Source organism: Zea mays, chromosome 2 (assembly GCF_902167145.1).
Source record: "Zea mays cultivar B73 chromosome 2, Zm-B73-REFERENCE-NAM-5.0, whole genome shotgun sequence".
Lineage (NCBI taxonomy): Eukaryota > Viridiplantae > Streptophyta > Magnoliopsida > Poales > Poaceae > Zea > Zea mays.
The window spans coordinates 151,983,619-152,005,328 of NC_050097.1; the positions used below are offsets into that span (position 1 = coordinate 151,983,619).

Below are 21,710 nucleotides of genomic sequence, written 5' to 3' on the forward strand. Positions count from 1 at the left end.
CTGTCCGGTGGCACACCGGACAGTCCGGTGCGCCAGACCAGGGCACACTCGGTTTCTTTGCTCCTTTGTATTTGAACCCTATCTTTAATCTTTTATTGGTTTGTGTCGAACCTTTATGCACCTGTAGATCATATACTCTAGAGCAAACTAGTTAGTCCATTATTTGTGTTGGGCATTCAACCACCAAAATTAAATTGGAAAAAGGTTAACCCTATTTCCCTTTCAATCTCCCCCTTTTTGGTGATTGATGCCAACACAAACCAAAGCAAATATATAAGTGCAGAATTGAACTAGTTTACATAAGGTAAGTGCATAGGTTACTTAGAATTAAACCAATTTATAGTTTCACTAGATATGCATGGATTGCTTTCTTTTATTTAACATTTTGGACCACATTTGCACCACTTGTTTTGTTTTTGCAAATCTTTTTGGAAAATCTTTTCAAAGTCTTTTGCAAATAGTCAAAGGTATATGAATAAGATTGCAAGAAGCATTTTCAAGATTTGAAATTCCCCCCTGTTTCAATTGCTTTTCCTTTGACTAAACAAAACTCCCCCTGAATGAAATTCTCCTCTTAGTTTTCAAGAGGGGTTTAATAGATATCAAATTTGAAAATATACCATTTGAAGAAATTACTTATCACAAGATACCAATTGGAAAACAAACTTTTGTGATAACCAAATAAATCTTCATTTCGAAATTTTTTGAAGTTGGTGGTGCGGTCCTTTTGTTTTGGGCTTAATATTTTCTCCCCCTTTGGCATTAATCGCCAAAAACGGAGACGTTGAGATCCCTTTTTACTTTCTCCCCCATTGGTACAAGTATATATGAGTGAAAAGATTATACCAATTGAGAGTGTTGTGGAGTGACGACGAAGGATAAAAGATACCGGGAGAGTGGAGTGGAAGCCTTGTCTTCGTCGAGTACTCCATTTCCCTTTAAATCTACGACTTAGCATAGAAATACACTTGAAAATACATTAGTCGTAGTCATGAAAGAGATATGATCAAATGTATATAAATGAGCTATGTGTGCAATGTTTCAATCAAAATTCAGAGAATCAAGAATATTTAGCTCATTCCTAAGTTTGCTAAAGGTTTTCTCATCTAATGGTTTGGTAAAGATATCGGCTAATTGTTCTTTGGTGCTAACATAAGCAATCTCGATATCCCCCTTTGTTGGTGATCCCTCAAAAAGTGATACCGAATGTCTATGTGCTTAGTGCGACTGTGTTCAACGGGATTATCCGCCATGTGGATTGCACTCTCATTATCACATAGGAGAGGGACTTTGCTCAATTTATAGCCATAGTCCCTAAGGGTTTGTCTCATCAAAGTAATTGCACACAGCAATGGCCTGCGACAATGTACTCGGCTTCGGTGGTAGAAAGAGCTACTGAGTTTTGTTTCTTTGAAGCCCAAGACACCAGGGATCTTCCCAGAAACTGACAAGTCCCTGATGTGCTCTTCCTATCAATTTTACACCCTGCCCAATCAGCATCTTAATATCCTATTAAATCAAAAGTGGATCCCTTGGGGTACCAAAGCCCAAACTGAGGAGTGTAAACTAAATATCTTATGATTCTTTTCACGGCCCTAAGGTGAACTTCCTTAGGATCGGCTTGGAACCTTGCACACATGCATACGGAAAGCATAATATCCGGTTGAGATGCACATAAGTAGAGTAAAGATCCTATCATCGACCGGTATACCTTTTGATCTACGGACTTACCTCCCGTGTCGAGGTCGAGATGCCCATTAGTTCCCATGGGTGTCTTGATGGGTTTGGCATCCTTCATTCCAAACTTGTTAAGTATGTCTTGAATGTACTTGGTTTGGCTGATGAAGGTGCCCTCCTGGAGTTGCTTGACTTGAAATCCTAGAAAATACTTCAACCCCCCAATATTGACATTTCGAATTTCTGTATCATGATCCTACTAAACTCTTCACAAGTAGATTTGTTAGTAGACCCAAATATGATATCATCAACATAAATTTGGCATGCAAACAAATCTTTTGCAATAGTTTTAGTAAAGAATGTAGGATCGGCTTTGCCGACTTTGAAGCCATTAGTGGTAAGGAAATCTCTTAGGCATTCATACCATGCTCTTGGGGCTTGCTTGAGCCCATAAAGTGCCTTTGAGAGTATATACACATAGTTAGGGTACTCACTATCTTCAAAACCGGGAGGTTGCTCAACATAGACCTCTTCCTTGATTGGTCCATTGAGGAAGGCACTTTTCACGTCCATTTGATAAAGCATAAAGCCATGGTAAGTAGCACAGGCAAGTAATATACGAATTGACTCAATCCTAGCTACGGGTGCATAAGTTTCATCAAAATCCAAACCTTCGACTTGTAAATAACCTTTGGCCACAAGTCAGGCTTTGTTCCTTGTCACCACACCATGCTCATCTTGCTTGTTGTGAAATACCCATTTGGTACCTACAACATTTTGATTTGGACGTGGAACTAAATGCCATACCTCAATCCTCATGAAGTTGTTGAGCTCCTCTTGCATTGCCAACACCCAATCTGAATCTCTTAGTGCATCCTCCACCCTGTATGGCTCAATAGAGGACACAAAATAGTAATGTTCACAAAAATGAGCATCTCGAGATCTAGTGATTACCCCCTTATGAATGTCACCAAGAATGGAGTTCACGGGGTGATCTCTTTGAATTGCTTGGTGGACTCTTGGGTGTGGCGGTCTTTGACCCTGTATCTCTTGATCATCTTCCTTGTCTTCATTCTCTTCATATCCCCCTTGATCATTGTCCTCCTCTTGAGGTGGCTCATCCTCTTGATCTTCATTTTAAGCTTGATCCTCATCTTGAGTTGGTGGAGATGCTTGCATGGAAGATGACGATTGATCTTGTGGTTGTGGAGGCTCTTTGGATTCCTTAGGACACACATCCCCAATGGATATGTTCCTTAGCGCGACACACAGAGCCTCTTCATCATCTAGTTCATCGAGATCAACTTGCTCCACTTGGGAGCCATTAGTCTCATCAAACACAATGTCACAAGAAACCTCAACCAATCCAGTGGATTTGTTGAAGACTCTATATGCTCTTGTGTTTGAGTCATATCCTAGTAAAAAGCCTTCTACAACTTTAGGAGCAAATTTAGATTTTCTATCTCTTTTAACAAGAATAAAACATTTATTACCAAAGACTCTAAAATATGAAACATTGGGATTTTTACCAGTAAGGAGTTCATAAGATGTCTTCTTGAGGATTCGGTGAAGGTAGAGTCGGTTGATGGAGTAGCAGGCGGTGTTAATCGCCTCAACCCAAAACCGGTCCAGAGTCTTGTACTCATCAAGCATGGTTCTTGCCATGTCCAGTAGAGTTCTATTCTTCCTCTCCACTACACCATTTTGTTGAGGTGTGTAGGGAGAAGAGAACTCATGTTTGATGCCCTCATCCTCAAGAAAGCCTTCGATTTGTGAGTTCTTGAACTCTGTCCCGTTGTCGCTTCTTATCTTTTTTATTCTCACTCCAAACTCATTTTGAGCCCGTCTCAAGAATCCCTTCAAAGTCTCTTGGGTTTGTGATTTTTCCTGCAAAAAGAATACCCAAGTGAAGCGAGAATAATCATCCACAATAACAAGACAGTACTTACTCCCGCTGATGCTTATGTAAGCTATCGGGCCGAATAAATCCATGTGGAGTAGCTCGAGCGGTCTGTCCGTTGTCATGATGTTCTTGTGTGGATGATGGGTACCAACTTGCTTTCCTGCTTGACATGCGCTACAAATCCTGTATTTCTCAAAGTGAACATTTGTTAGTCCCAAAATGTGTTCTCCCTTTAGAAGCTTGTGAAGATTCTCTATTCTAACATGGGCTAGTCGGCGATGCCAGAGTCAACCCATATTAGTCTTAGCAATTAAGCAAGTATCGAGTTCAGCTTTGTTAAAATCAACTAAGTATAGCTGACCCTCTAACACTCCCTTAAATGCTATTGAATCATCAATCCTTCTAAAGACAGTAACACCTATATCTATAAAAAGATAGTTGTAGCCCATTTTGCATAATTGAGATACAGAAAGCAAGTTATAATCTAAAGAATCTACAAGAAAAACATTGGAAATAGAATGGTCAGGTGATATAGCAATTTTACCAAGTCCTTTGACCAAACCTTGATTTCTATCCCTGAATGTGATAGCTCTTTGGGGATCTTCGTTTTTCTCGTAGGAGGAGAACATTCTCTTCTCCCCTATCATGTGGTTTGTGCATCCGCTATCAATTATCCAACTTGAGCCCCTGGATGCATAAACCTGCAAAACAATTTAGGCCTTGTTCTTAGGTACCCAAACAGTCTTGGGTCCTTTCACGTTAGAAACAAGTACCTTGGGTACCCAAACACAAGGCTTTGAGCCCTTGTGTTTGCCCCCAACATATTTGGCAACTACTTTGCCTGATTTGTTAGTTAAAACATATGATGCATCAAAAGTCTTAAATGAAATGTTAGGCTCATTTGATGCAGTAGGAGTTTTCTTTTTAGGCATTTTAACATGAGTAGAATGCCTAGAGCTAGAAGCCTCATTCTTATACATAAAAGCATGATGTGAAACAGTATGAGGTTTCTTAGCATGAATTCTCCTAATTTTGTGTTTAGGATAATCAGAAGGATATAAAATATAGCCCTCATTATCCTGAACCATGGGAGCTTTGCCCTTGACAAAGTTAGACAATTTCTTACGGGCATTAAGCTTGACATTGCTTCCCTGTTGGAAACCAATGCCATCCTTAATGCCAGGGCGTCTCCCACTACAGAGCATGCTTCTAGCAAATTTAAACTTTTCATTTTCAATTTCATGCTCATTAATTTTAGAATACAAGGGTCAAGGATTAGTATCTGATTTGATACAGAGGGGAAACAATCATAAGATTAAGTTGGTATGCCTTCGATAGGTATGGGGGAAATCAAAGGCATCAAATTCAAGAAAATGGTCGGACATACTTTTCCTAGGTTGGGTTGATAATTCAACATGGCGATCCTTAAGAACAGGCGAACTGGTTAAGGTACATCAGCTTGCACCAATAAACAAGGGAATGGTTTTAGAAGGAAACATGACTCGAGATTCTTGTTTAAGCCTAGGCACAATTTATGTCCAACAAAGAAATTATCTACGCATTTATTTGCATGGGTTTAGTCATGGAGTGATAACGGAAAATTCAAATTTGGGTCATGGTTCACTAAATAAGAACATGGCCTAGTTTTGGGTTTAAGCAATCAAGTTACCAACCTTCTATCGGCACATCAAGCACAAGAGCAAACACATATAACACCTAAACAGATGACCTAAAGAACGGAGGACAGCTATTTCATCAAAGTTCATAATACCGCATTACACCACATTATTTACAATCACTGGTTACTGGAATAAAGATGAGAGAAGCATTTTGGGTATATAGGTGACAAACATGATGCATGCTCGTCCTATTCGTCCTCACTAATTTTGCCAACATATTGTGGCAATAACGTTCTATATCGGTGGCATACGTTCTCTCATGGTATTTTTCTAGTCGTCAGCTACACATACGTTTTCGAGGTTAGTGTACCTGCAGAAAATTCCATCACAGCCCAATTTCCCAATGATGCAGTTCACACATGACAGTTTATCACAGTTTATACTCCATATATTGCTATATGGAGGCCAGCTCATCATTAAGCGCCGAGCCATGCATAGGCGCTGTTGCCACACTTTAACCATAGGGCAACTCATTATGGTAACTCACCTTCTTACCTGAGCGTAGGTGCGTCGTTACAAGTACAATACACTTCTCAGTATTCCCATGTCTGTATACCCATACACATCCATGGGGTACTGAATTCCCAGAAAAGTAATTACTCCACATCGTAGCCTTCATATATATATATATAACATGTATATAATCAAGCGCTTTTTATACTCTCCCCTAGAACGACGTTTGTTCGGTCATGCTCTCACATCTCACCTTACCTGAGCGCCGATCCATTCAAAACTGAATGACCTTAAAAATAACAATACACATGTTTGCAATACCCCGGTTGTGGGTTATGGTTTTGAACTAAGCCACCTGATAGTCCTTAGTTTAGGGCTTAATAGAGGATGTTGCTAGCATTATAGTTTTTCAAAAATATTTTTCAAAGCCAAACAATGTGTTTAGTTGAAAAAAGGTTTTTCAAAACCAAAAAATTTGTTTTGAAAATACGTATGTGACTATAGATAATTAATCCAGCTCCGATACCAGCTGTGGCAGAACCTCCCAAGGTATCGGGCCCACATGCATCTGTCCTTGTCCTAAAGACCTCAGACGTCCATGCATGTGCACCAGATAACTTAACAGGATCCGTCCGATTGTCCCAAGGACATCGGATAAACCACTTACAACCAGAACCGCGGGATTAAGTAACACAAATCACACACGCCAATATTTTGCAGCGGAAATCTTATTACCAAATTTTACAAGTTACAAAAATTTTACTTCGTACATGATCGGAGTGATTACTACAGTGATTCAAAGAAAGAAACTTTGAACTGTTATAAATTATTTATAGTTTTTGAAAGTTGCCTAGAGGGGGGTGAATAGGCAAGTTAAAACTTTTTCAACAAAAACTAGAAGCAAACTGGGTAAAACTGAATTGATCTCGAAATTCACCCAGTTAACTTTGGAAATGAGATGTTCTAAATGATCCACAGGGTTCAAAGTAGTAGATCTGAGAAGGGCACTTCTCAAAATCCACACACCAAAAAGATATAAACAATCTTCCACGGAATGGTGAGAGAACGAAGAACATGAACAAACACAATGAGCAAGAACACAAGAGACACAAGATTTATCCCGAGGCTCGGTCACACCACAAAAGGTGCCCTACTTCCTCGTTGAGGCGCCCACAAAGAGCCGGGTCTCTTTCAACCCTAATCCTCCCTTTGCCGACCACAAAGGTCAAGCCCACACAATAATCTTTGCTCAAACGAGCGGGTAATACAAACTTTCTTGTGGTCTTCCACAAGATTTGGAGACTCACAAGAGACACCTAGTCGTCTAGGAGCTAGAAGCTCCAAGAGTAATGAATCCACAAAGAACTCGATGTAGTACCAAAGCTCGAATGAAGAAGAGCAAGAGAGATTTAGAGATGGAGCACAAAAACTGCAGCTCTCAAGCTCACTCAAAGATTCCTCTCCAAAGATTTGAAATGGGAGAGGCAAGAGATGTGTGTGAGGGAGAGGGAGGTGTTTCTTGGGTTAGAAATGGAGTTCAAATCGTGCTCACTGCTGTGGGGAGAGAGGTAGGAGGTAGTATATATAGGTGGAGCTCAAAACTAGCCGTTGGGCAGATTTTTCTGCCTGAGACCGGTTGAACCGCCCCCTAGGGCGGATGAACCGCCCCTGGCAGGCCTGGCAGCCTGTCTGCCAGTCTGACCGGCAGACTGACGCGCAGACTGACCACAGACTGGTCAAAGTTGACCAAAACCGGTTGAACCGCCCAGGGGGGCGGTTGAACCGCCCCTGACAGCTCCTGGCGACCTGTTTGCCAGTCTGACTGGCAGACTGCAGATCAGAGGTCAGAGGGGTCAGAGACCAGCTGAACTGCCCCTCAGGACCAGTTCAACCGGTCTTGACCAGTGAGTTTAGGAGAGAAAACCCCAGCTCAACTGCCCGGAGGCAAGTTCAGCTGGTGTATGGTCAAAGAGGTTCACAGCTGAAGTTGAGTTCAGCTGAAGTTGAGAAAGCTCAACTCAGCTAAAGTTCAGCTCAGCTGAAAAGCTCAGCTGCAGCTGAAGAAGCTCAACTCAGCTGAAGTCAAGTTCAGCTGGAAAGCTCAGCTGCAGTTGAAGAAGTTCAGCTGCTTTTCAGCAAGAACACTCTAGGTTTCTCAACCCTAACCACGGTCAACCATAGAACGTTAAAGAGATTTTTGCTTTTCAAAAATAGCTTTTGAATAGAGAGGTTTGAGCTTTGACAAACACCAACCTTCTTTTTGGATCCCCCTTTATAGTACGACGATTTCTATACTCAAGTTAAATAAAATATAATGAAGTAAACTCCTTGAGTCATTGGTGTCTCATGTGTGATTTCTCCATGGAATTGCTTCATAAGGATCACAAACATCTTTGTCTCACCTTTTGAAGCAAACTCAAATCAAACCCAGTGACTTGTACCATATCACCTTATATGAGTTCAAATCATGGCTTCAAGTCACCTTACTGATGCATCAACATGTTATAACTCTTCATAGCTGATTAGTTCATCGACTTAGTGCAAGTACTCTCTTCTTCACCTTAGCCATGGTACCTCGGTCTACAAGCCGTCGCTTGACCTTCACCTTCGCTTAGTTCCTCGAAGCCCTTTCCTTGCTATCTTCACCCTATCAAGCCATTCTTGAGTCACATCAAATTGAGCATCCATTGAGAGAATCATTTCTTCAATATTGTGAACCTTGCTTGAATGTCTTCTAGATATAATTGTCAAGATCAATCAAGCTCTAGTTTGATTCTCATAGAAGCATATATGGACTGACAGTAATATGGTCAAGCCAATTCACGATTCCTCATATCTTATTCTCTTTGGCTTGACCAATCCTCTAAATCACTTTGTCCTCTATTCTGGTCATATGTATGTAGTGATTTCTCAGGTCTTGTCCATATATTCAAACCAATATAGAGATCATATTATATCCATTTGCATTGTCTCATTGGTTATATAACCTCGTGTTGAACCTTTGTTCACTGATCATTATACACTATTCAAGTATGTTCATCATACTGAATTTCCTGTTCAACACTTAGCAAACTCGTTAGACCTTTAAATGTGTTGTTATTCAAATCACCAAAACTCACAAAAGGGATGAATGCACTTTCAATCTCCCCCTTTTTGGTGATTGATGACAACACATTTAAAGATTACATAAGATTTGATAAATAAGATTTTGAATCCTATGATATAGTTTCCTCCCCCTAAATATGTGCATTTTAAAAAATAACACTTTTGTACTCAAATGACAAAAGCACATATTTAGGTCAAAGTAGAGACAACTTATATCATACTATTCATAGGATGCAGTGTGTCATAAAATAAACGTGATGCTCATGACATGGAATGCACTTATCAACTTTCTTCATCTTATGTTTTTCTTATGACTTCCCTTTTTTGTTAATTATTTCTCCCCTTTTTAAAAGTCTTCTAACACTTAGTTACATAAGACTAAAGGTAAGCTTTAATGCACAATTTCTCCCCCTTTGTCATAAATCTCCAAAAAAGATACAAAGAATATAAAGGATATAAATTATGATTAAGCGAGATGTGAACACACTATCATGAAAGGGATCCTTAGATGGCACAAAGATAATGGATAAGTGTCATAAGTGATGTACCTTTGCGTTTTACCTTTTCAAGGGGTTTCCAGACTTGTGTTGGATTTAGAATTCATTTGCAAGCTCTTGTTGGCATAATTGTGACATAGGTCCAAGATATCAAATGAAGATTGTCATACTAACTGAAAGATAAATCTTGATACCTGGAGTCTAGATGTCACTTAGCATTTTCTTATCACAACAAGAGGCAACATGAAAATTGCACAAGTATGGATTATACAACTAGTGACCATGTACGAAATATCAATTGAAAAACACCAATTGATACAATTTGATAGATAAGCAGATCACTAATAGCATATTACACAATGTTCTCCTCAAGTTTAGTGCACACATATATATGAATTCAATTGATATCTATTGAGAGTACTTATTTGCAACTTAAAGTACCATTGGCATAAAAGGAGTATCAATTGAACATAATCATGCAACATAAGAAACATGTGCACTATTTAATCAATTAAGTTCTAGACAGGAGAATCTATAAGCTATGCTACTTCAGATATTTGTAATCCAAAAAGATGTGATACATATTTACCAATTTTAGATAAAGTTGGTGTAGCATATACAAGAGAAACTCATTCTCTTATGAAATGTATAGAAGATACATTTATTGGAGCAAAGAATCTTTGATACCCATCAAATTTATAGTGGAAGCGATTGTCTTTGCCCGAAGGTTCCTTTCTAATTTGAGACTACACACATAATAGACTTGAAAGTGAAGTTAGTCTCAAAGATTCAAATTATAGACCATTCTCCCCCTATATGTGTGCATACAAGTGATGAATACTTGTTTAGCTTTTGCACTTGGACTTGTGAGGCCAGGGGATTAAGTTCTACAATTTGAACCTTGGTACAAATAAAGTATGAAAATATGAAATTGCACCAATTGAAGGTATTACTCATAATCAAAAGGTATACTAATAGACATGATATGCAATATTTTAAGCCAAGATTCTTGAGAAGTTAGTATGTTTGACTCATACCTCACTAAGATGACTTAAAACTAACTTATGACATCACCACAAGAGGTATTAATCAAATATCTAGAGATTCTTTAATCGTCACCACAAGTGCAACCTTATGATGTGACTTAAGATATTGCATATACATGCACACACTAGCATGTAAGAGCCTAGATACACAATTGTAATACAATAGTTCATGGAGTGACACACCTTTGTTCTACGCCACATGGTCTCCATTATAATCATGAATTTCCATCTTAGCTTTCGATGGGCTTGACATTTCAAAGAGAAACTTATCCTCTTCAAACAATTAAGAGAAATTCTTCATTTCTATGGAACCATTCATCCTCATTTGATGTTCTCCAAGGTGTGAGACTACACAACATGAACTTGAAAGAATTCATTAGTCTCACAAGATATAGGCTAAACTCTCCCTTAATTTGTGCATGCGAGAGTACACAAAGTACACTTATGCACATTAACAATACGAGGTTAAAGGAGATGTTTGCACTATATCTTGGTTTAACATAACATGCTTTACATAGATGATGAAAATTAAACCAATTAAAAGTTTAAGAACTAAAAGTATATCAATTGAAATCTTGGAGGGTAAAGCATGCTAATATGAACCTTAAACCTCATAATGAAGGATATCATATAAATATGTCACTACATCTTCATTATTAGGTTGACAAAAAGTGTAACTCCCTTCTTGAATCACTGTGATTTCTTTTCTCTTTATGATTTCATCCAACCAGGCGATCTTGAACTTCATTGATCTTGTCTTGGTTTAATCAAACTTGATATGAGACCCATTGAAACTCAATGATTGAAACAACCAAGACTCTTATATCCGTGGATTTTGAATCCATCTTGAAATCACTTGGAAGGACCTTATTTAAACACTTAGAAAAGAGAGCATTAGAAACACAAGGGAGGGTTTCACAAATGATAATCCTTATATGTGGATGGAGAATGAATCATCATTCTTGAAACCCAAAAGGATAGATTAAATTCCTTTAAATTAGTGCACACATATAGTTGATCTCAAAGTTATATGCACTATTGAACATTTTATATTGCAAGGAAATTAACCTATACTATGGTACATCCCACTAAGGATAGAATACTAAAACAACTGAAGGAGAGGAAGTTTTCATACCTTGGCCTCTTATCAACTTCATCTTACTTTAGTTGAATAATATCCTTTAAGCTTGTGATTTATCCAATTTAAAACAAGCACCATCTCTTAACATAGATTTTCTATGGATAAACTCAACACAAGAGATGGAATTAGTAGCACAAGCACTAGTTTCTTATTTAGCAACCCTTTTATTTGTGGAAGACAAGCATGTTGCTAAAATAGAGAAACATCATAATATGGACTAAATTTCCCTTGAGCCCTTATGCACAATATATTTTGAATGACATGGATAATATGCACGGTTGTTCAATGAAGTCTAAAGGGCTGACTTAATCCATATTATGGTGAGTGTCCAATATGGAAGAATAAAATCCAAATTAACTAGATAGAAAATACGTCACATAATTTTGGATTGTTGACCATATGATAATATTCATTCATCTTCCAATTGGACCTTTATTTCATAATCAACAACTGATGTGTATCCTCAAGTGCTTCTTCTTCCTTAGTGGCTACACAAGTCACAAAAGATATAAGATTTGAAGATAATATGCACTTGAGATTCAGTTGTTACCACCCTTGCTACTATCTCCAAATATGATTTATACATCCATTATCAAGCACCCAACTTGATCCATTGAAGGAGTGATCCTGCAAAACAAGTTTAAGCTTCATATCTTGGTACCCAATTTGAATTGGGTCCTTTGAGATTAGTAGTAAGAGCTTTGAGTACCCACATATACTTGACAACCATCTTACATGGTTTCAAGTCAATATTTAATCACACAGATAAAAGCTAGAGTTAAGAATAGGAGCCTTTTCTCCTTTTCTTGATACATCATTGTGTTGCCTTCTTGATGATGAACCTAGCTTGACCTTGGGTGCACCTAGCTTATCAAGGTTAGTCGCACAAGCATTCATATCAAAAAGACAAGTTATGCATGGAATTTACAACTTAGTGATCCAATTCACAGTGAAGCATATGGATACCGACTAAAGTAGATTTCTAAGATATCAACATAAGGGTTTCCAAAATAGTATGGATCACTAATTGTACCTTTTACAGTTTAAAAACCATATCCATGTTAGTGCATATGTATGTCATAAATATCAACAAAAAAAGGATTCTTATGCACTTTTAGATTTAACGATAAGGGAATTTTAAACTGCATCAAGAGTGCTATTTAGAAAACAAATATTACAATCCATATGAATGAGATACAAATTTACCATTTTGGATTGTCTTAGTATAGCTTACTCAAGGGAAACTTATTCTCTACGACACAAGATATATAATGTTCTCCCACTAGATATGTGCATCAAGTATTTGAATGACTTGCCACATGCACTTTCAATTCTGTTAAGAGTCTCATGAGGAATACATTATATATCACGGTCAAGGCATGATAGATTTGCAATGAATTAACTTATCGTTAAGAATACTTACCACCAAGTAGAGTGTACCATTTGTTATACCAATTTTAAAGATATTACTATCTGTGGTGGTGTCATCGTAGTATTCTTCTTTTCATCATTTGTGGAGACTTCCTTCTTTGTTTTCTCTTTTCCTTTTAAAACTAGTCGATAAAACACTTTGAAAAGAGGTATTAGTAGTACAAGGAAATTTAATGAATGATGATATCTATATATGAATGGCAAACAAATCATCATTTATGAGACATAAAGGCATAAATTAAATTCCTTTTAAATTAATGCACATGGATGAGTGAATTAATAATATGCACCAATTTACAAATTTAAGCTAAAAGGAATTTAACCTTCATATTGGCATTTCTTTCCATAAAATAGATTATTACCAATTGAAAGAATGCCACTTGAAAGGAACTATTATTGGTCACATACCAAATGAAACAACTAGTTCCATACCTTTGCCTTGAGCATTCCTAATCTTTCTTTGTTTGAAGATTAACCTTTAATGCTTGTGATTTTACCAAATGAAAGAGCACAATCTCTACTTATGAATTTCCATGAAATGGCTTAAGGCCTTGTTCGTTTCTGTCGGATTGGTGGGTCGGAACGATTCCTGACCGGATTGCTTCTCTAATTTATATAAACTTTGATTAGCTGGAACGATTCCGGGTGCAATCCGACGGAAACGAACAAGGCCTAAAAGAGATTGCATTAGAAACACAAACAATAGTTTCCTATTTAGAAACCTCTAGTATATGAATGACAAGAAGGTTACTAAAATAAGGAAACTTCATGATATGAACTAAATTGCCCTTACAAGCATCATGCATAACACCAAAATTAAACAAGGCGAAAAAACATGATTATTTAATTAAGTTTATATGGCAAGTTTAATTCATAGCATGGTGAGTGATTAATGTAGAAGACTCAAAACCAATTTAAATGAGAATGAATACATCACATAGTATTGGTTCGATCTTCTTTGAATGTTGAATGTCACACTCCATTTGGGAAACACATTCTCATGTTGTGAAACTACATAAATCACTTAGATAAAAACATTAGTCTCACAACTTTAGTCATATAGAGAATTTCCCTTTTGGTAAGTGCTTTAAGAATTTGAATTTCTTACTTAGCACTCTATTCATTTAAGAACATGGGATAATCCTCTTTATGTCTAGGTCATGGCAATAATACGATAATCAATTTGAAATATGCCACAAGATACATACAACCAATTTAAAGCATGTAGATTGTCATAATATAAAAATATGAACATGCAATCTACCATATAATTAGATCCTTTCCAAAGCAAGGTAAAATCTTTTAAGTTCATTCTCAAGTGCTTCATTTTTCTTATGTGGCTACAAAAGACACAAAGGAATATACTAATTAAAAACAATGTGCACTTAAGATTTAATTGTTACCATCCTTTGGATATCACTTGGTTGTAGGCCTTTTGCTTGATTCCCACAAAGATTAATCCTTATTCCCTACAACACAAGTTCTTGCTAGAGATGAATATGAAGTTAGTGATATAACAACTCAATTCATCTTTGGGTCAATCTTAAAGGATAGACAATGTAAGATTGATAGCTTGAGGTAAGAATTGAGTTAAACCGCTCAAGCACCCCAAAGCTTCATATCATCTCTGGGTACCTGCAAAACTTGTTAATTACACTTTGGTACCCATTTTTGGATGGGTCCACCAAGGTTAGCTAATAAGTACTTAGGCACCAAATGGCCTTTGTGCTAGTTTTAGGTGAACTAATTACCTTTCTAGCACAAATGTCATTTTTGGGTCTCCTAAGCGAATATGAATGAATTGACATGGTAGGCTTAGGATACTTACTCATGGGACAATCCTTGCATAGGTGTCCCTTTCTTCGGCAAGTGTAGCAAATCTGATTTTTAATTTTGCAAGACTCCTTCTTGCCTTGCTTCTTGTTTGCTACATGGTTAGTGAGCCTCTTTCTTTCTAAAGTGAAGCCACTATCTTTTATGTAGGGACATGACTTAATCTCATGTCCTATCTCATGACATTGATAACACTTTCTAGTGCATCTTCTCTTATTTGGAAGAGTGGCTTGTTTGTTACCTTGTGTGGAGCATGTGGAGACGTGGTTGAGGCACTTGTCATGAGCTTTGGATTTCTTATCTTGATGTTTGCTCATGACTTTCTTGGAAAGCTTGGTATTCTTTTGAAAGGGTTTTGTGCATGCTACGGTTGTCCCCTTCTCAAGCTTTTTCACCATATTATCATGGTTATCTTGAGAAGGTTGAGCATGACACTTTCCCTTCAAACGAGTTAAGCTCCTTCTTAGCATTCCAACTTCTTCCTTGAGCTCTTTATTTTCTTGTGTGATAGAAATATCACTAATTCCTGAAATATCTAGCTCAATGGAAGATTGGCTTTCTTGAGAGCAACATTTGTTAGCACATGATAATATAGTTTCTACTTGAGTACATGTGCATATGTGAGGTTGGTATGATTTCAAATTAGTTAACACAACCTCATGAGCCATTTCTAACATGATATGTGAATCCATCAATTTATTATGAGAGCACACAAGCATATCATGTTTTTCTTGCAAAGCTAGATTTTCAATATTTAGCTTTTCTATTGTGTTCCTGAGCATATCATTTTTACTTTCTAATTGAGCAATATATGATGAATGATTAACAGCTTTAATTTGCTCAATTGAAATGTCTTCATACCTTTGGACCAAATCATCATGAGAGCACTTTAGCTTCTCATGCTCTTTGGTCAACTTCTCTAAGTCTTCAATTTTTCTGATGAGGAAGTCTTCTTGCTTATGAAGCATTTCTTTTTGTTCTTCCGCTCTTTTCATGAGTTTAAGCAAGCTCATCCGATGTTTCTTGCTTAGCTGAGCGAAGAATTGTTGAAGATCATCCTCATCTTCACTATCACTTTCTTGCTCCTCCTCATCCTCACTTTCGCTTTCACTGTCACTCCCATTAGCAATAAAGCACATATGAGAAGTGGATTTGAAAGACGAACCTTGTGAAGAGGTGGATTCGTCGTTTGGTCTCCATCGATCATTTTCTTCTTCTTCAATCTTGTTCTTCGCCTCATCTTCCTTCATTTTGAGGAACATCCTTTCGGCGATTTTCATGGCAAGATCTATTGCCCTAGGATCAACATCTGCACCAAAAGATAAAGTCGAGGCAACCTCAACTTTTTCAAGCTTAGAAGCACTTTCGTTTCTTAGTCCCCCCGACATGATCTTTCCTCACGCGGTTAAGCGTTAGAACGAGAATTAGGCTCTGATACCAATTGAAAGTTGCCTAGAGGGGGGGTGAATAGGCAAGTTAAAACTTTTTCAACAAAAACTAGAAGCAAACTGGGTAAAACTGAATTGATCTCGAAATTCACCCAGTTAACTTTGGAAATGAGATGTTCTAAATGATCCACATGGTTCAAAGTAGTAGATCTGAGAAGGGCACTTCTCTATATCCACACACCAAAAAGATATAAACAATCTTCCACGGAATGGTGAGAGAACGAAGAACATGAACAAACACAATGAGCAAGAACACAAGAGACACAAGATTTATCCCGAGGTTCGGTCACACCACAAAAGGTGCCCTACTTCCTCGTTGAGGCGCCCACAAAGAGCCGGGTCTCTTTCAACCCTAATCCTCCCTTTGCCGACCACAAAGGTCAAGCCCACACAATAATCTTTGCTCAAACGAGCGGGTAATACAAACTTTCTTGTGGTCTTCCACAAGATTTGGAGACTCACAAGAGACACCTAGTCGTCTAGGAGCTAGAAGCTCCAAGAGTAATGAATCCACAAAGAACTCGATGTAGTACCAAAGCTCGAATGAAGAAGAGCAAGAGAGATTTAGAGATGGAGCACAAAAACTACAGCTCTCAAGCTCACTCAAAGATTCCTCTCCAAAGATTTGAAATGGGAGAGGCAAGAGATGTGTGTGAGGGAGAGGGAGGTGTTTCTTGGGTTAGAAATGGAGTTCAAATCGTGCTCACTGCTGTGGGGAGAGAGGTAGGAGGTAGTATATATAGGTGGAGCTCAAAACTAGCCGTTGGGCAGATTTTTCTGCCTGAGACCGGTTGAACCGCCCCCTAGGGCGGTTGAACCGCCCCTGGCAGGCCTGGCAGCCTGTCTGCCAGTCTGACTGGCAGACTGACGCGCAGACTGACCGCAGACTGGTCAAAGTTGACTAAAACCGGTTGAACCGCCTAGGGGGGGCGGTTGAACCGCCCCTGACAGCTCCTGGCGACCTGTTTGCCAGTCTGACTGGCAGACTACAGATCAGAGGTCAGAGGGGTCAGAGACCAGCTGAACTGCCCCTCAGGACCAGTTCAACCGGTCTTGACCAGTGAGTTTAGGAGAGAAAACCCCAGCTCAACTGCCCGGAGGCAAGTTCAGCTGGTGTATGGTCAAAGAGGTTCACAGCGGAAGTTGAGTTCAGCTGAAGTTGAGAAAGCTCAACTCAGCTGAAGTTCAGCTCAGCTGAAAAGCTCAGCTGCAGCTGAAGAAGCTCAACTCAGCTGAAGTCAAGTTCAGCTGGAAAGCTCAGCTGCAGTTGAAGAAGTTCAGCTGCTTTTCAGCAAGAACACTCTAGGTTTCTCAACCCTAACCACGGTCAACCATAGAACGTTAAAGAGATTTTTGCTTTTCAAAAATAGCTTTTGAATAGAGAGGTTTGAGCTTTGGCAAACACCAACCTTCTTTTTGGATCCCCCTTTATAGTACGACGATTTCTATACTCAAGTTAAATAAAATATAATGAAGTAAACTCCTTGAGTCATTGGTGTCTCATGTGTGATTTCTCCATGGAATTGCTTCATAAGGATCACAAACATCTTTGTCTCACCTTTTGAAGCAAACTCAAATCAAACCCAGTGACTTGTACCATATCACCTTATATGAGTTCAAATCATGGCTTCAAGTCACCTTACTGATGCATCAACATGTTATAACTCTTCATAGCTGATTAGTTCATCGACTTAGTGCAAGTACTCTCTTCTTCACCTTAGCCATGGTACCTCGGTCTACAAGCCGTCGCTTGACCTTCACCTTCGCTTAGTTCCTCGAAGCCCTTTCCTTGCTATCTTCACCCTATCAAGCCATTCTTGAGTCACATCAAATTGAGCATCCATTGAGAGAATCATTTCTTCAATATTGTGAACCTTGCTTGAATGTCTTCTAGATATAATTGTCAAGATCAATCAAGCTCTAGTTTGATTCTCATAGAAGCATATATGGACTGACAGTAATATGGTCAAGCCAATTCACGATTCCTCATATCTTATTCTCTTTGGCTTGACCAATCCTCTAAATCACTTTGTCCTCTATTCTGGTCATATGTATGTAGTGATTTCTCAGGTCTTGTCCATATATTCAAACCAATATAGAGATCATATTATATCCATTTGCATTGTCTCATTGGTTATATAACCTCGTGTTGAACCTTTGTTCACTGATCATTATACACTATTCAAGTATGTTCATCATACTGAATTTCCTGTTCAACACTTAGCAAACTCGTTAGACCTTTAAATGTGTTGTTATTCAAATCACCAAAACTCACAAAAGGGACACGAGGATTTTCAGTCCTCTGCTCTACCAAATGAGCTATCCTGACCCTTTCTTGTGCATCATCTTAGTAAAGTATTTGCATCTATGTCAATTAAAGGGACTAAAAAATCAATAAAGTATTCCATTCAAAATTAGGAAATGGGGAGGGGTAGTCCTATGCATTGTGGATGGCTTACTTAATAATACTTAAAAAAACGAATTAATAATCGAGATTCCTTGCCGATACTCTACTCTAATAAATAAAAAAGAAATAAAAAAGAAATCATCTATTTAATGAATAGCATAAGATTCATTGAGTTCTTGTCGCACTCCTTTGTGAAAGAGTAGAATGAGAAAGCTAGTGAATCTTAAACCCATTGATAAAAGAAAAAAAGGATAACAACTATGGTTAGGGAATAAAAGAGGGTTTGGGGATAGAGGGACTTGAACCCTCACGACTTATAAAGTCGACAGATTTTCCTTTTACTAGAAATTTCATTGTTGTCAGTATTGACATGTAGAATGGGACTCTCTCTTTATCCTCGTCCGATTAATCCACTTTTAAAAATTAAAAGATCTCGAAAACAATGAATTGAAGGATTTGATTACTCAATATTTGATTGGAATAGATTCACAATAATTCTAAAAAAATTATGAATTTTCTATTTCATAATCATTCCTAATTTCATTCTAAAAATAAAATAAAGAACCTATATTATAATATGGGTTCTGTGATTAATCGTTATTACTTCGATTCGTTAGAACAGCTTCCATTGAGTCTCTGCACCTATCCTTTTCCTTTGGGTTCTAGTTTGAGAACCACTTGTTTTTCAAAAAAGGGATTTGGCTCAGGATTGCCCATTTTTCATTCCAGGGTTTCTCTGAATTTGGAAGTTACCACTTAGCAGGTTTCCATACCAAGGCTCAATACAATCAAGTCCGTAGCGTCTACCGATTTCGCCATATCCCCATTTTACTTTTCTTTGAAACCAGGATTCCTTGTATAATTTAATCCATCTCTTAGTTTTTTTTGAATCATTGAATTCATTATTCGACGTAGTCTAGCAACTCATCTCTATTTGAGACACCCCGCTCACTTATTGCAATTCAGAATTGCATTGATTTTATCGTTGATATATTTGCAATTCAATCGGAATGAATATATCCAAAAGTTTTTCTCTCTCCCGCCTCCCTCCTTCCTTTTTTAGAGTATTCCAAATCATACTATAACGCTTGATATTCATTCTTTTTTTCTAAACTGAATTAGAAATTTCATTTGCTATGATTCCTTCTTCTCCTTAGTGAACTATTTATCCTTAAATTATTAACAAATAAAAAAACAAAATATCTCAAAAATGTATATAATGATCAAATGAAAATGCCAATCTCTTGGCATTTTCTCTTTATTATATTATTCATATATATTCTTCTTTTTCTTCTTTTCTATGTATTAGATTATTCCTCCGAGCCATATCAAATTGAAAATATCTGAAATCAAATTCAATATAGAATTTGGAATAGATTCTATTAAAAAAAATCCATTTGTGAATTAGAGAAATAAAAAGAAAGTTCAATAAATTCTATAATCCTATTTAAGAATATCATTTAGTTAAGCATATCAAGCTAACTTTATCTTTATGAAATTCTAGTATTTTTTTTCTATCTAAGTGGAACTTCCAATTTAGAACTAGTTAATAACTAAGATTAATAATTAAGATCTGACATTTTACAGATTCCCTATATATATTTTTATTTGTTACACTATTTCTGTTATGTAAGCCCACTTAGCTTAGAGGTTAGAGCATCGCATTTGTAATGCGAGGGTCATCGGTTCAAATCCGATAGTCGGTTTTTTTTCCTATCGATGTTCTATGAACAAGAATTTCTCTTTTTCTCCGAATAAAATGGGGAATCCAGGGTCTATTATGTCGTTTTACCTTACAATTTTGCTAGATACAAAGCATAAAAATAAATAATATATATACAAAAAATCCAGATGTTGATGAAATTCCATTTTTTGTGTTACTCCATTTTTTGTGTTACTTTAGTAGATTTTACTCTGTTTATCCTTTAGTTTAATTCTGTTTGAATTTCGCTGTATTCTGTAATGTAAATAGAACAAAATTTATTGTGTAAAATGAAATTTCAATAAAATAAAAAAGGAGTCTTCATGTCCCGTTATCGAGGGCCTCGTTTAAAAAAAATACGCCGTTTGGGAGCTTTACCAGGACTCACTAGAAAAACGCCTAAATCCGGAAGTAATCAGAAAAAGAAATTCCATTCTGGGAAAAAAGAGCAATATCGTATTCGTCTTCAAGAAAAACAGAAATTGCGTTTTCATTATGGTCTGACAGAACGACAATTACTTAGATATGTACATATCACTGGAAAAGCAAAAAGATCCACATGTCAGGTTTTACTACAATTACTTGAAATGTGTTTGGATAATATCCTTTTTCGATTGGGTATGGCTTCAACCATTCCTGGGGCCCGACAATTAGTTAACCATAGACATATTTTAGTTAATGGTCGTATAGTTGATATACCAAGCTTTCGTTGCAAACCCCGAGATATTATTACTACGAAGGATAACCAACGATCAAAACGTTTGGTTCAAAATTATATTGCTTCATCCGATCCGGGCAAATTACCAAAGCATTTGACGGTTGACACATTGCAATATAAAGGACTAGTAAAACAAATTCTAGATAGGAAGTGGGTCGGTCTCAAAATAAATGAGTTGTTAGTTGTAGAATATTATTCTCGCCAGACTTGAACTTAACGAAAAAAGGAAAGGTTCATAGAAATTTTTTCCCCTTCCCCTTTCCCCGAACTAAATCGACCTAAGGCTCTTAATTCGTATTTTCCCGTTCACCTAGCAGAAATAGATTAACCCTAGGATACTTTTTTCTTTTTTGTTATTTCCTCGATGTGTATTTTACATACCACAGTAATTTGCTATAGAGAATTTCTATTAATTAAAGGTATTATTGTTGGAATAAATTATTATTTAATTTGATACATTGTGATCGCTAACATTGATGAATTAAGAGAAACGGAAAGAGAGGGATTCGAACCCTCGGTAAACAAAAGTCTACATAGCAGTTCCAATGCTACGCCTTGAACCGCTCGGCCATCTCTCCTACATAATCTTATTATGGAAAATAAACTGAGTGAATAGCGAGTTTTCGTATTCCTGCAGTACAGGTACAGCCACAACGGCTCGGGAATTCCA

At 37.4% G+C, this 21,710-nt stretch overlaps 2 non-coding genes across 2 annotated transcripts; one reads left to right on the forward strand and one right to left on the reverse strand.

The window, feature by feature from the left end:
- The first annotated feature begins 20,253 nt into the window (after window positions 1-20,253).
- On the forward strand, window positions 20,254-20,326 carry TRNAT-UGU (transfer RNA threonine (anticodon UGU)). Its single transcript has one exon. It is a non-coding gene; the product is annotated as a tRNA-Thr (tRNA).
- Window positions 20,327-21,531: 1,205 nt separating this feature from the next.
- On the reverse strand, window positions 21,532-21,618 carry TRNAS-GGA (transfer RNA serine (anticodon GGA)). Its single transcript has one exon. It is a non-coding gene; the product is annotated as a tRNA-Ser (tRNA).
- Window positions 21,619-21,710: the final 92 nt, after the last annotated feature.